The following is a 15,782-nucleotide window of genomic DNA, read 5'->3' as shown; positions in this document are numbered from 1 at the left end:
AGGTCAATAATTAGCTTTCTGAGGACTCACCAGACTGCTTTCCAAAGTGATTGTGTAAGTGTACATTCACACACACACACACACACACAGAGAACGTTTTCTTGATCCATTCTTCTACTGAGGGGTATCGGGGTTGGTTCCCTATCTTAGCTATGGCAAATAATGCTACAATAAACATTGTTGTGGTGGTAGTTTTAGTATGGACTTGTTTGTGATCATTTGGGTGAATGCCCAAAAGTGGGATTGCTGTGTAATAGGAGAGCTCTATGTGGAGTCTTTTGAGGAACCTCCAAACCGCTTTCCAAAGTGAATGAACAAGTTTACACTCCCACCAAGAATGCAGTAGGCTTCCCTTCTGGCCACATCCCTTCCAGCATCTGTTGGTGTAAACATATGGAACTATTCATCCTTGTGCAGGAACCATGCTAATCTTCTCTGTATGTTCCAATTTTAGTATATGTGCAGCCAAATTGAGCACAGAACATTTTTTTATATATAAAGTGTAATTGATTTTCTTAAACGAGACAATTCAACAACAAGTAAGTTCAAAAGAATTGTGAAATTTTGCAACCATGTATTTCTTAAATAAGCACACATTTAAGAATAAAGTCAAGATTGACATGCCAAAAACAAAATAATTTCAGGTATTTGTTGTTCATGAGATGTGTAGGAGGAGGAATTCAATTATTCTACACAAGGCACCTGTCATAATGATCATTGCAGCAAATGTTAATCTTTGTTAAAAGTTTTAATGTTTTAAATATCTTTCATTTTGGGATTTGCTTATATGGCAAAATTAAGACTGTTTGGCAGGTCATAAAATTTTTCGATAAAGTATATAGTATTTCTGGTAGCATGTACTAGTATGTATGTACATTTCAGAGTTTATAGAAACTTTACTAATGAGAAGTTGCAAAGACTGTGTAAAGAAGTAGAGTGAAGAGTTAAGATTTTAAGTACACAGTTTCTCTTAAATCTTTAGGGCTCCCTTACATTATATGTTAGTGATGAACAAATAATGAAATAAGCCACATACAAATGATGAGATGAACTATAAATAGTAACCTTAGTGGGTAAATTTAAAGGCTACTCATAGCTTTATCCAGTTTTAAATGTACAGGAATATGAGAAAATAGTAAAATCTACTATCTTCAAATAATCAGAGCCTTGGTAATTGTTTTGTTTTTATTTTAGTAATCATTAATATATAATTATTGTTTTCTTTATTTATAGCATTTTTTCCTTGTTGTAATATAATACAACTTTTTGTGAGTCGTGATTAAGAGGTACTTTGAGAATATTATTGGGATGGCCACACCATTTTTCATAGGTCCATGTAAATTTAGAAAGAGCAAAACTAAAAACAAAATATTGATTAAAAATTATATCAAGTAGAGTCTGAGTCAGGAGTGTTGATAAATATCCATACCTAAAATCTTATCCCTAGTCTGAAGTAGTGGTATTACAGAGTTGAGGCCACAAAATTGAGAAACTGTGCTTTGTTTTGCTGTTTTTTGCTTTGGTTTTGTTGGTTGTGGGGCTTGAACTCTGGGTCTTAGGTACTGTCCCTCAGCTCTTCAACTCAAGGCTAGAGTTATCACTTGATCCACAGCACCACTTTCATCTTTTTCTGCTTATGTCGTGCTGAGGAATGAAATCCAGGACCTCATGCATGCAAGGCAAGCACTCTACCACTGAGTCACCTTTCCAGCTCCTGAGAAACTGTGATTTAAAAATCATCTGAACAATATTTGCTTTCTGCTTTTGGTTATATAATGAAATATGTGAACACATTTTTATATTTTTGTGAACTGTCATACTTCTAAATTTATACTAGCTGCAGAAAATTTATCCTTTTCAAAGTCAAGAAATATTTCTGAGAGTTTGCTTCTGTGAAGAATGTTTTTGCATTTATAATTTCTTCTGAGCCATTTTTATTTATTATCAAAATCACGTTATTTTTTATGTTGATAAGTTATCATAAATCAAATACCTTCAAAAGTACATGTAGTGTCTCAAGATAGCAGTATGAATATTCTCATACACCTCTTGTTTATCTGTTATGCACGTTAATATTATGATATTTTTCTCTCTTTCACTCTCTCTCATTTCTGCTCTTTCTCTTTCATGCTCCATATCTGCTACTTAGAATTTCTGATGGTCTACTATTATCCTTCAGGATCCACTGGTTTTGTGGGAACATGATAGGGACCATCAGTTACCCTTGCATTCTTTAAGAGTTATAACAGTGACGTGAAATTATTCTTTGCCATTCTAAATGGCAAAACAACAGATCTAGGAATTCCTTTTCACTTTTAGTACTATTATAAATTTTATCTCATATGAATAATTGGGACTGATAATATACTTTTAGCCTGGGACCTAAAAGTTCTTTTTCTTTTACAAACAACCTTTTTCTTTTATTATCAGTAAGTAACAAAAACAAAGCTATCCTATGGGAAAGTGGCTGAAGTTGTTCACAGGGATGAAAAACAAGTTAATGGGGGAAGTGAGTACAAAGGATACCCTTCATATAGCACAGATCCTTAGAGTAGTTTATCATGTACATTTTGTGATAAGGACAACGAGCTGGGAACTCTAGATTAAATCACTGAACACCTGATATATATATGCACATATATTTATATATGTATATTTATTTATATATGCATATATGTGTATATCGGCCCATATATGTACACATGAATGTCACTGTACACACAAATACACACATACGTACACACATGTACACATGCACAAATGGAAAAAGACACATAGATATAGCCAACACAAGTTTCACTAGTTGTTAAATATGCCTTAGACAGAATGCTTGGAAAAAAATGTGTTGAAGATGTATTCGTCTCTAAGAGTTCTTTTACCACTCCTCTTATCTCTTCCAACTGGTAGGTTTAGAGAGATTCGACTTGAAAAGTGCAGTATAAGTGATAGCAAGTCACTCGCAAATCTCAATAAGTATTGGTCATATGGTGTCTCCCTGCTCCCCATGGAATGCTTGCTCTTGTAGACACTCTCAACATCCAAAGTAGTAGGACAATATCCTTGTTAAGAATAAAGTTATAAGGCTTTAAATGGCATCCTTCCTTGGGCTCTTTTCCAACAGCGAGCATCAATTCCTAAGCAGATGAGTGACTCCCCAGAAGACTGGAGCGCAGGTCAAAATTTAACCAACCCATATGAAAAGTCTAAAGTGAGCAGTTCTGACTGAGGTAATACAGATGTCCTGGCCACGAAAATGAGAAAAAAAGAAAGTTTTTTATGTGTAGAACACAATTATACCAACTGACAAAAGATGATGTGCATTTCATTTATTTGCTTTTGGACTTAGAAAGTGTTTTTAAGTGTGTCTACACAAGTAGAATCAGCATGAAACAAGCCAGCATTTCTTCATTTAAGATGCAAGGAAAGTATACAGGTTGACCCATTGTAACAATGAGATTTGCAAGATACTATTAGAGGGGGGTAGACGGAGGTATTTGGGATGTGTGAAGGTAAGGAATAGTAGGAGAAAACAAAGGAGGTGGTAACAATGCTCAATAATAAATGTACGCATTACCTTACTTATGTAACTATAACCTCTCTGTACAGTACTGAGCTTCTTCAGTAAAAGTGCTGGCAAAATTGGTTAATCACTCATAGAAAACTAAAACTATATCCTTGTATATCATCCTGTACTGAATCAACTCCAAATGTATCAAAGACCTCAGAGTCAAAGCAGATACCCTGAAAACATTACAGGATGGAGTAGGACATACCCAAGGTCTCCTGTGCAGAGGATGAAATTTTCTTAATAGAGACCCAGAAGCACAAGAAATCAAAGAAAGTTTGGACAAATGGTATTGTATGAAATTGCAGAGCTTCTGAATGGCAAAGGACATAGCTAGCAAGATCAATAGAAAGCCCATTGATTGGGAGAAGATCTTCACTAGCCATACAATAGAGAAGGATCTCATATCTAAAATATACTTGGAACTCAAAACATTAAATCCCCCAATAACAAATCCTCAAAGAAACAACTGCCCAATAAATAAGTGGGCTAAAGACTTCAAGGCAATCTTCTTTGAAAAGAAAAGAAGGAAGGCCAATAGACACATGAAGAAATGCTCAACCTCCCAAGCCATAAAAGAAAAGCAAATCAAAACAACATTGAGATACTACCTTACCCCGTTTAGAATGGGTAAATCAAGAACTCTAATAACAACATATCCTTCAGGGGATGTGGCCAGAAGGGAACCTTACTGCATTGTTGGTGGGAATGTAACTTGTTCAACTACTTTGGCGTAGTATGGAGGTTCCTCAAAAGATTCCACCTAGAACTTCCCTATGACCCAGCAATCTACCTTTTGGGCATTTACCCAAATGATCACAAACAAGACCATACTAGCATTACCAGAACAACTATATTTATTGCAGCATTATTTAACATAGCTAAGATATGGAATCAACACAGATGCCCCTCAGTAGATGGATGGATCGAGAAAATGTGGCATTTAACCAAGTCCTAATCTTAGATAGGGAAATGGTTTGGATAGAATGATAGGACAGAGATTACAAAAAAACGAACAAGAAAAAATGGAAAAACCAAAATTTAAATTTAAGTAGTGAAACACTTAAAAATTATGTACGTTTAAACAAATGATATTGAGAAAAGAACAGGATAAGATGAGACGAAGGGATGGATTGAAAGGAGAAATGAAAATTAAAAAATAAAAATTCTTAAAATTAGTTACTTGAAAATTATATACATATGAAGTGATAATACTCCTATTAAAGAATTTAAGCCTAAGAGGTTGTGAATTGAGTAATAATTTTCTGGATTAAATGTGTACAAAATGGGTTATAAGGTCTAATAATCGATGACGGGTATATATCTGGGAATGAGCCGAACAGCAATTTAGTCATGCAAAAAAAGAAAGAAAGAGAAAAAAAATGAAAAGAATACTTAAAAAGGACCAAAAGTTCAGAAGAGATAAAAAAGCACACACACACACACACACACACACACACACACACACACACACACACACGTATACACTTAAAATAAAAATTATGGGAGGAAAATAAGATTAATAGAAAACAATTTTAACAATTAAAAAAATTTTTAAAGTTCACATAAGAGTTCTTTGATTGCAACAATGAAATTCATTGTACAATTCATTATGTCGAAAAACGAACTTAACAATTTTGGTGGGGGGTGGGGGAAGAATGGGGTGGGGGGAGGGGGAAGTATGGGAAGGGATGGGAAGGGGAAACAACTAGGAAGCAACAATGCTTGATAAGAAATATACTCTATATCTTGCCCATGTAATTGTAACTCCTCTGTACTGTATTCTCACAATAAAAAACTAAACTAAATTTTAAAAAAAGAGTTCTTTGATATTTTGGGGGGGGTGTATTGGGGCAATGGGATGATTGTGTATCTCCCGTGTCCATAACCAGTCTCTTGGTGGAGTCTCTGGTCTGCTTGTGGTGTTTGGTTTTCCAGTGGCTTGATTGTTTCCTTAAGTCAGTGTTTGAGCAGGCAGAAAAATGCTTTGCATAACCCATTGTTTTGTGATCCTTCTCCCAGGCTAGTTCAGTGGGAGGTAGATTTGCTTTGAGTATCCCAAAAGAGGGAGATGGGAATTTCCTCTAGTTTGAAGATGCTGTGCTGAGACTAGGTTATGGGTAGAGTTGAGGCCTTTCAGCAATCAGTAGCTTTTCCTTGCTGGGCTAGCTCCTGAGACTCTCAGAGAGCCCAGCTTGGAGCCATTCTCAGGGTTTATGTTTACTGAGTTTCAATTGTTTGTCTAGGCTGCTGTAGGGAGGGGCAGCCTCTGGCTCTGTTTACCCTGTGGTGAAAGTCACTCCTCTGGGGGCAGATTTTTCTTTGTCTGGGCTGGTTGACTTTCCCCTGGGTAAAGCTGAGCCTGGCAGGTCAGGGCAGATTCCTGTGACCTGCTAAATGACTCTTCTCTTTGCTTCCAAGGCCTGAGTTGGAGCTAGTTGCTCAACTGGGCCTTTGTTAGTATCAAAGATGGAGATCTCCAGTGGTAGGGAACACGCAGCCTTCCCTCCTCTGCTCCCTGAGAAGAAATGAGGAGATCTGGGTTCTACTCATGCTAGAGTCTTGTTCCTGGACAGTTTCTGGTCTGTGATCCGCAGGATGAATATATCTGCTCCTTGTCAGTTCTTGCTTCTGTTGCGTAGAATCCACGTGTTCGCCACATCTGGAGCCTTTGTCCCAGATTCTCTCTGTAGTTATGGCTGCTATGAGTGTCTCTGCTACCAACCCTGCCACTGCAGCCATGGCTAGCTGCATGTGTTCAGATCTGTTTCTTTGCTTGGATTTTCCCTCTCTGTCCAAACTCTCTCTATTGAGATGACACACTTGGTGTGACTCTGTAGCCTAAGACTGTTCACTGGAATACTAAAATGCTTTCTATAGGAGAGCTTGTTTAGCCTTCAGCTTCTCTTCTTCCATCTTCCTCTGAATCTCATGATTTTTTTATGAGTGTTATTTTTTTTAGGAAAAATTGTCATTGGTGTTTATATTTTGTGTTGGCATACAATGAGCCTACTCTAGCCTTAATTTAATAAAATAAAACTCTCTGGCTGGGCAACGGTGGCTCATGCTTGTAATCCTAGCTATTCAGGAGGCTGATATATGAGGATCTCAGTTCAAAGACAGCTCAGGCAGGAAAGTCTGTGAGACTTTTATCTCCAATAAGCCACTAGAAAACCAGAAGTGGCACTGTGGCTCAAGCGGTAGAGCGATCACCGTGAGCTGAAGAGTGTAGGACCAGTGCCGAGGCCAAGTTCAAGCCCCAAGATTGACCAAAGAAACAAAATAAAACAACAACAAGAAAACAAAAACTCTCTGATTCTATGACAGCATAAATTTTGTGGGTAATGGTTAAGACCAAGTTGCCATTCTAAAAAAACATATATATCACCCCAAAAAAGAGGCAAAATAGGAAATATATAGCAGGAAACTTATAAATTTTAATGGACTAACAGTCTGTCAGTTTGTTTTAACTTTTTTATCAAAAATGAAAGTAATACTTGATAATATTATATTAAGACATTTAAATTTCTTTTTTTTGGATTTGTGGATTATTTATTTTTTATTTAGATGATAACCCAGTAATACTTATTCATTTTCTTCTTTTAAAATTTTGTTTATTTTATTTTATTGTATTTTATTTTTTGTGAACATATTGTACAGAGGGGTTACAATTACACGGGTAGGATAATGTGTACATTTCTTATCAAGCATTGCAGCCTCCTCCTTTGTTTACCCTTCACATCCCTTCCCAGCAACCCCCCCAACCCCACAGAATCCACCCGCCCCCCCCCCCCCGCACACCCCGCCCTCCCTACACCAAAGTTGTAAAGCTCGTTTTCAACAGGACAACTTGTACTTCTCATTGTTGCAACAGGTCCACCTGTATCCTTAAACGACTTGTTTTTCCCCATCTCCTCCACAAGTTATACTGACAACAAATATAGTGAAAGCAGGGGTTATATTGTGGGGGAGGGACATACAAAGCAACAAAGAGATAATCTTATAAATGGATTAGAAAAAATGCATGAAAGAAAAAAACATTAAAATACATATCTAAGGGTTCATTTTCCTAACATCACATTATCTGACCTTTTCCGCTTGACTCATACATATACTAGATATTGCAAAGAAGGGAAACCATGGATCCTGTGTTTCTTTGGGCCTGGCTTACTTCATTTAATATAATTTTTTCCAAGTTTTTCCATTTCCTAACATATGGGGCAATGCAATTCTTTCTGATGGAGGCATAGAATTCCGTTGTGTGTATATACCACATATTCTTGATCCATTCATCTACTGAGGGGCATCGGGGTTGGTTCCATATCTTAGCTATGGTAAATAATGCTGCAATAAACATAGTTGTGCTGTTAGCTTTAGTGTGGTCTTGTTTGTAAACATTTGGGTAAATGCCCAAAAGTGGGATTGCTGAGTAATAGGGGAGTTCTATGTGAAGTCTTCTCAGGAACCTCCATTCTGCTTTCCAAAGTGGTTAAACAAGTTTACATTCCCATCAACAATGAAGAAAGCATCCCTTCTGTCCACATCCCCTCCAGCATCTGCTGTTGTTAGAGTTCTTAATTTTTGCCATTCTAACTGTAGTGAGGTGGTATCTCAATGTTGTTTTGCTTTGCATTTCTTTTATGGCTAGGGATGTTGAGCATTTCTTCAAGTGTGTATTGGCCATCCTTCTTTCTTCTTCAGAGAAATTTCTCTTTAAGTCTTTATCACACTTATTTATTGGGCAGTTGTTTCTTTGAGGATTTGTAGTTGGGGAATTTAATTTTTCGAGTTCCAAGTATATTTTAGATATGAGACCTTTGTCAATTGTATGGCTAGTGAAGATCTTCTCCCAATCCGTGGGCTTTCTATTGATCTTGCTAGCTATGTTCTTGGCCATGCAGAAGCTCTGCAACTTCATGCAATCCCATTTGTCCAAACTTTCTTTGATTTGTTGTGTTTCCGGGTCTCTATTCAGAAAATTTCGGCCTGAGCCAAGGAGACCTAGGGTTTCTCCTCTTCCATCCTGTTGTGTTTTCAGTGTGTCTGCTTTGACTTCGAGGACTTTGATTCATTTGGAGTTGATTCTGGTGCAGGGTGATATATAAGGATCTAGCTTTAGTTTTCTACAAGTAGTTAACCAATTTTGCCAGCACCATTTACTACAGAGGCTGTCTTTCTTCCATTCTATTGTTTTAGCTCCCTTATCAAAGATTAGATGGCTATAGGTTTGTAGGTTTCTTTCTGGGTTTTCAATTCTATTCCATTGGTCCTGAGTTCTGTTCTTATGCCAATACCAAGCTGTTTTGATTACTATGGATTTATGGAGTTTGAAATTTGGTATTGATATTCCTCCAGCAGTGTTCTTTCCGTTGAGGAGCGTTTTTGCTATTTGGGGTCTTTTATTGTTCCATATGAATTTTTGGATTGCCTCTTCTAGTTCCTTGAAGAATAAGGTTGGAATTTTGATAGGTATCGCATTGAATTTGTAGATAGCCTTGGCAAGTATTGCCATTTTCATGATGTTAATCTTTCCAATCCAGGAGCGTGGGAGGTTTTGCCATTTTCTAAGTTCTGTTTTGATTTCCTTCTTCAAGATTTTAAAGTTTTCATCATAGAGGTCCTTCACTTCTTTGGTTAAGTTAATTCCTAGGTATTTTATTTTTTTGTGGTGCTATTACAAATGGGGTTGCTTTCCTAATTTCAGCCACACTTTTCTCATTGTTGGCCTACAGAAAACCCATTGATTTTGGGGGGTTAATTTTATACCCTGCTACTTTGCCAAAGGTTTGAATTAGCTTGAAAAATTTGGGAGTGGAGCTATGGGATTCTTTAAATACAAGACCATGTCATTTGCAAAGAGTGAGAGTTTTATTTCTTCTTTCCCTATTTGGATCCCCTTTATGTCTGCATCTTGTCTTATTGCTGTAGCTAGGCATTCTAATACTAGATTGAAGAGAAGTGGTGAGAGTGGATATCCTTGTCTTGTTCCTGAGTTAAGAGGAAATGGCTTTAGTTTTTCACCATTAAGTATAATGCTGGCTGTAGGTTTGTCATATACAAGGCTTTTAAATTTCTTTGACCTTGACATTTAAGATTTACTTTAAAAAGAAATTCAACAGGTGACAGTGTTTTCTCCTTACTTTTCCAAAGAAATGTTTATTTCATCATTATAGTGTATAGCACAATATAACCAGAAAGCATTTGTTAAGAAAAAATATTCCCATTCTTTGTTTTGCTTGTCTGTATTTAAAGCTGCATACTACATCCTACCCACCCTATTGTTTGCCTTCTCATATGAAGCATTTCAGTAAATGTGTCTGCCAGCAAAGTTTTACAAAATAGCATTCTTTCATTCATTGTGCTTTCCAAAATATATCTCACAAATGCCAACAACAAAACACAACTTAAAACATCTGTGGATTTTTCTACTTATGGTGCAAAGTAATCACTTTCCATAGTCCTTAGAACCAGCACTTCACAGACATTAAATGCTCTTTCATTTCCAGGCTTTAAAACAGCAGCATGTAACAATGGTGTACATGTTAATTTGTTCACCACATCTGGTTTGTTTACCGCAAGGACTGTCTTCATGGAAGATGGTAATAGATGAGTTGTGCAATTACGTAGTTTAAAAGGGCTCTGAGTTGGGGATAAAGAGTATCCATTTATGTGACTAAATATTTAAATTAAATCCTATAATGTATACTCCTTCAATTTTCTGGCTAAAATGTTCTACATTCTAGGTTTTTGTAAAGCAATATTTTATGTTGTTTCCTTGGTGACAACGAAATTGGAAGACTTAAAAATTTCCTCCATGGCCATCTGAAATGAGGTGGATGTACTTAGGTTAACATAAAGAAATTTTGGGACCGCATTAATGTTTGAAGCTTGGATGGGATTTGATTGGGAATTGTGAAAGACTTTCATAGTATGAGAAGAAAAACAAAAGACCATACTAATACTTTTATCTGCCACATTGTTTTATTAGTTTATTCAAACACACACATAGAAACACACAGATACACATTATGAAGACCCAGTCAGTCTGCAAGAAAATATTTTAATGGGAATTCCATAAAATATTTAGTCTGCTGAGATCTGATTAGAATTTATAGAAATATCTAATGGCTTCCACCCCTGGACAAGTTATTATCATTGGTGAAGATGTTGCCATTTGATTTTAGAATGCCCCCGAAAGACCTATGTGTTAAAGAAAAATGACATTCCAATTCCTCCCAGACTGTGAAGCATACCTGAATAGTTCTTCTGGAGATTAAGTTCTTCAGAGTGAAACCCATGAGAAAAAGACTCTCATCTTATTTCTTCTTTTATCTTTTAATCATTCTAGGTAAAAAACATTTCTCTTTGACATACTCCTCTCCTTGACATTGTCTTGGCACTGGCCCGCAAAGCAATAAAACCAGCTGAACATACACTGAAACATTCAGTCTTGTAAATCTGAGTAAGCCTTTCTGCTTAATAAATGGAAAATATCACTTATTATGGTAGGTTATAAAGCTCACCCAACGTTCTAGTCTTTCTAACAATGTAGAGTATATTAAAATGTGCTTCATTAAAAATATATAACTCCATGTTGTATATTGTGTTTTTATTTCTGTTGATCCTAGCGCTTACAATCAGGACCTAACTGTAAAACTGTTTGCAATAAATAATCACATTACTTTTATGATTCCATAATTTAACTTGTTTTCCTACAAATTTATAGAATAGTGTAGCTATGGAAAATCAATAAATATTGCATTTTGATATAGGCTTACCTATCACTACAAGTATTGTCAAAATTTATCTACACTGAAATGATTGCCATTGATATCTTTCTCAAGATTACAAATGTTTATACTTTCAGCTGACCTTTTACAAACTCATACCCCAAACATAATTTTTAGTTTGTTCATGCAATCATAGGAACATAAATATATGGCACAAAATGTTAATTAACTTTATCTGCTGTCATTAATGGAGTATACCTAATAGAATTAAGTATATACCCTCAGGGAAATAAAATACTTCCTTCTAAATCCAGACTTGCAGGCAGACAGAGAGAAACCCACACCCACACACATGCACACATACTCACACACACACACACACACACACACACACACACACACACACACACACGTACTTACCACTCTGACTCAGGTTAGATTCCAGATATTGGGTATCAGACAATGATCTTTTAATCAAACTTTCTTGTCCAGACAAAATACATTCATAATTCCACACATACAAAAACACCAGATCATTCAAAATCGTGAGAATATTTAACAGAACCACCCCGCTCTGGCCATCTACTCCCTGATTTCATTCATTCATGTCAATGCATTTTTCATATCATAATTAAAAATCTTTTTCTATCTCTCTGATTAGCAGATAATATGTTATCATATAAGAGAAAATGTAGGTAAAATTACATATGAAAATTGCATATGACATAATGACATTCCTGAGGATAAAACATGCCTGTTTTTCAGTTTGGTTGCCAAAATGGAAATATTAGACCTTTCGAATATTTAACTTTAAATCTGAACCTTCAAATTTCACTAGGATTTGAATTGTGTTACTTACAATATTAATGTAAAATAAAAGCATTACTAAATAGAAAGAAAATTATAAGTTTATCATACCTTAATCCCTGAATTGACTTTATTATAAAAACAATTACATTTATTTAACATGATAAACATCCTGAAACAAACTATGAGGTATGGAAACAGAAGACTCCGTTTTTTGTTTAGTGTATGTTGTTGTTATTTATAGTTTGTGATGATTCTGTCTTCTTTACCTTATGCATGGTATATTCATTCTACATCTTCAGGAAGGTGGGGGTGGGCACAGAGCTTTAGGGAAAAGGTGAAAAAATGAAGCAGTGGAGTTCCTTGAATATTGATGAAAGTGAACTATTTAACACATGGGTGGGGAAAGAAGGTAGGGAATGGGAAAATATGAGGGAACTGAAGACATTTCATAAAAGGAAATGTACTCATTACCTGACTCATATAATTGTAATCATCTATAAATCAACTTAACAACAGAGTAAATTTATTTTAAAAAGTCGAACAAAACATTTTCTTAGAATCTTATGAGTATGTTTTGTTCACTGGTTTGAGCTGGTTGAGTCTATCTCTGAAAATAGCTACATTTACATTATTGGGCGAATTTCTGAGCTACTAGTAGTTAGAAGTCAATTATGATTGTATGTTTTTCTGAGACTCTAATTCATTTATTTCTTTAATCTAATTTGTATGATTTCTATCTACCAGTTTTTGAATTGGCTTATTCCTGTTTTTCAAGGACCTAGTGCTGAATTATTAGTGCTGATTTAAGATTGTTCTAATTTGTTGATGTATATACTCAAAGCTATAAATTTTCCTGAGTATTGCCTGTGTTCTTGTGTCCCAGAGGAGGTAATATTTGGTCTGTTCACTTCCAGTTATTTCTGTATTTCTGTTTATGTTACTTTGAAATAGTGATTTCAGGCTTGTATGAAGAGACAGTAATAATATGAAATGTATATTATTACATTGAATGAAAGAGCAGACATTTTAACCTTTTTTCTTCAAGTAAATTAATATTAAGCAAAGCTTATTAAAATAATTACTTATTTATTTTTTAGAGGATGAGTATAGTACTATTGGATATCTTGGAGGAAAGATATAAGACTCATCACAGCTGATGCCTTATATTGAATTTACACGCTAAACTTTCTTTTTCAGAAGACTAAAGCTTCAATTCTTTCAGATTAGTATTAGAAAATCATAATCTCTGCATATTGATTTGTTATCCTCTGCTATTTTCAATTCCATTCTTCCTCTATTATATATCAAGGGCTTTGAATGACTAATTCCTTAAAATGCCTATATTTCCTATATTGTGATGTATATCTCATTGATATAAATATTAATTTATCTCTCAGTCTCATCTTGAGCTTCATTCATATGAAATTTATGCAGTCTCAAGCAAGAAACCTGACTATTTACTCTTTTCTATGTTTTAATCAATAAATCCATTCTAATACTTTAATTGAAATATATATAAAGTTTTTAACATGAAGACAACCCTCCCCCATTATACTTTAAAGTGAAACCTTGGGGACTATTTTATATATAAAAATACAAAAGTAGAGGCTGGGAAGGTGGCTCAGTGGTAGAGCGCTTGCCTTTCATGCATGAGGCCCTCGGATCAATTCCTCAGCACCACATAAGCAGAAAAAAAAAGCCAGAAGTGGCACTATGGCTCAAGTGCTAGAGTGCTAGCCTTGAACTGAGGAGCTGAGGGACAGCGCCCAGGCCCAGATTTCAGGCCCCATGACCGGAACCCTCCACAAAAAGATTAAAAAAATAAAAAAGTGCAATGCACATGTTTATATATGAATAATCTAATGATTAAATCAACTAGACACAAGAACTACCATACCACATCAAGTCTCAATTTACTTAAAAGCACCAAAATATTAGTGTTCATGAATATCACTCATTGTTAAAAAATGACGAGTCAAAACAAAGTTTATATTATATTTGAAATTTGAAAAATGAAAATTACACTCAGATTTGCTGTCAATATCTTGTTTCCATGTATACATTTTTTTCAGCATATAGAGAAACAAAAAATAAGGGTTTGTCACATACAATGAAAAATATAAAAGTAGACTGCCTTTCTTTAAGATGATAAGTACATGCAAATCGTGTGATTTATTCAAATATACTATGAAAATTCATAAGAGGATTTATGATCAGAACTGATAGGTCAGCAAAATAACTGGAAAATTGTAAATGTTAATTGTGCTTTCAATATAGGAAGACAAGTTTTCAATTCACGAGCCTATAGAAGAAGACTTTGTATCTGTAACGCAATCCACTTTTAACTGCTAAAAGCACTTGCTTAAGCTCTAATTAGAAAGGGAAAAATTAACTAACATCTTACATGATTGTTTTGACAATTAATTTGTATATTGAAGGTCAAAGGGAGGAATTGGAGATTAATATAATCTTTTTCCTCTCTTCTGATTATTACACAGCAATAGCTGTGAATTCAGGAGTCTCATGCAATGTACTCACAGCTGAATTACTAATATGCTTAAAAATATGGAACGTATGATAAGGAAATAGATCAGCCAGCAAGCACAAAAACTCGTGATAAGATCAAACTTTTGAGCAGGGTTGCCACATAATTTAGGAATGCAATTCCTTCATATGAACTTCAAATTTTGTGGCTTTCCTTGGGTTTAAAAGGTAAGATAGCCCTGTAGAAACAAGAATTCCTGTTCAGCCAAGTAGAACATCCACATGTTGCAAATTTTCATTCCATAAAAACTCTTTGTTACAGTACTTTCATTTAATATACTTCAGCACATCATCCTTCCCGGTTGGAGACAGGAAAAAAGATAATTTTGTTTGAATATTATCTTACATAAATTAGTGTGTACAGGGATGATTTGTTTAATTACAGATGTTTGTAATAAATGTAAATAGGGATCATGTCACAACTAAAAAATATAAACAAAATCACATAACAAGGCTAGAAGTCACAGAATTTTGTGCATGAAAACATACATTAGATTAGTTGCAGAATTTCTATTTTGAGAAAAACTTTATATTAAAGTATAATGCACTTTACGAAGAGTTGAAACATTTTATTGAAAAATATATTCTTAGAGATATTTTTGCTTCATAGTTTTAAGAAGAAAAATGTTCCCAAAGTAATTACTCCTTTATTGTTTTCCTGTTTCCATGTGATTAACCTCCAATTTAGAAATCCAGATATATGATTTAATTTAACCAAAAATATTTATTGAATATAAAAATCTCTACTCTCTACATTCTTCACACTAAGATCACCAAATATGTTGAATCTTAAATAATTAGTCTCTTTTTAACCTATGTTAATACTATTTACAATGTGAGTGAAATGTTTAAAAATAGTATTTATTTTAGCTTAGTTGCTCTGAAAAGACAATAAATGATACTATCAAAGCCTAAAAATTATTAGATTTAAAATTTAGAATTCAGGAAATGATTTTGACCACTCTGGTTACTGGAGCCTTCACTACAACCTCATGAGACAATTTATATTGGTGAAGCAAAAATCTAAGGTAAGATATTTATGAATAAAAAATCATGTCATTCTGAATATGTCGAGCTACATATAAAACAGAAAATTTAGCTTTTAAATATCTGAATATGCTAGTACATTTAAT

The 15,782-nt window shown here is 34.7% G+C and overlaps 1 pseudogene; it reads right to left on the bottom strand.

Moving 5' to 3' along the window:
• Positions 1 to 387: 387 nt before the first annotated feature.
• LOC122116252 lies at positions 388 to 478 on the bottom strand (annotated as a pseudogene).
• Positions 479 to 15,782: the final 15,304 nt, after the last annotated feature.

This window comes from Dipodomys spectabilis, unplaced genomic scaffold (assembly GCF_019054845.1).
Source record: "Dipodomys spectabilis isolate Male_0828 unplaced genomic scaffold, ASM1905484v1 ptg000129l, whole genome shotgun sequence".
NCBI classification, from domain to species: Eukaryota; Metazoa; Chordata; class Mammalia; order Rodentia; family Heteromyidae; genus Dipodomys; species Dipodomys spectabilis.
This window is presented reverse-complemented; position numbering and strand designations above follow the sequence as displayed.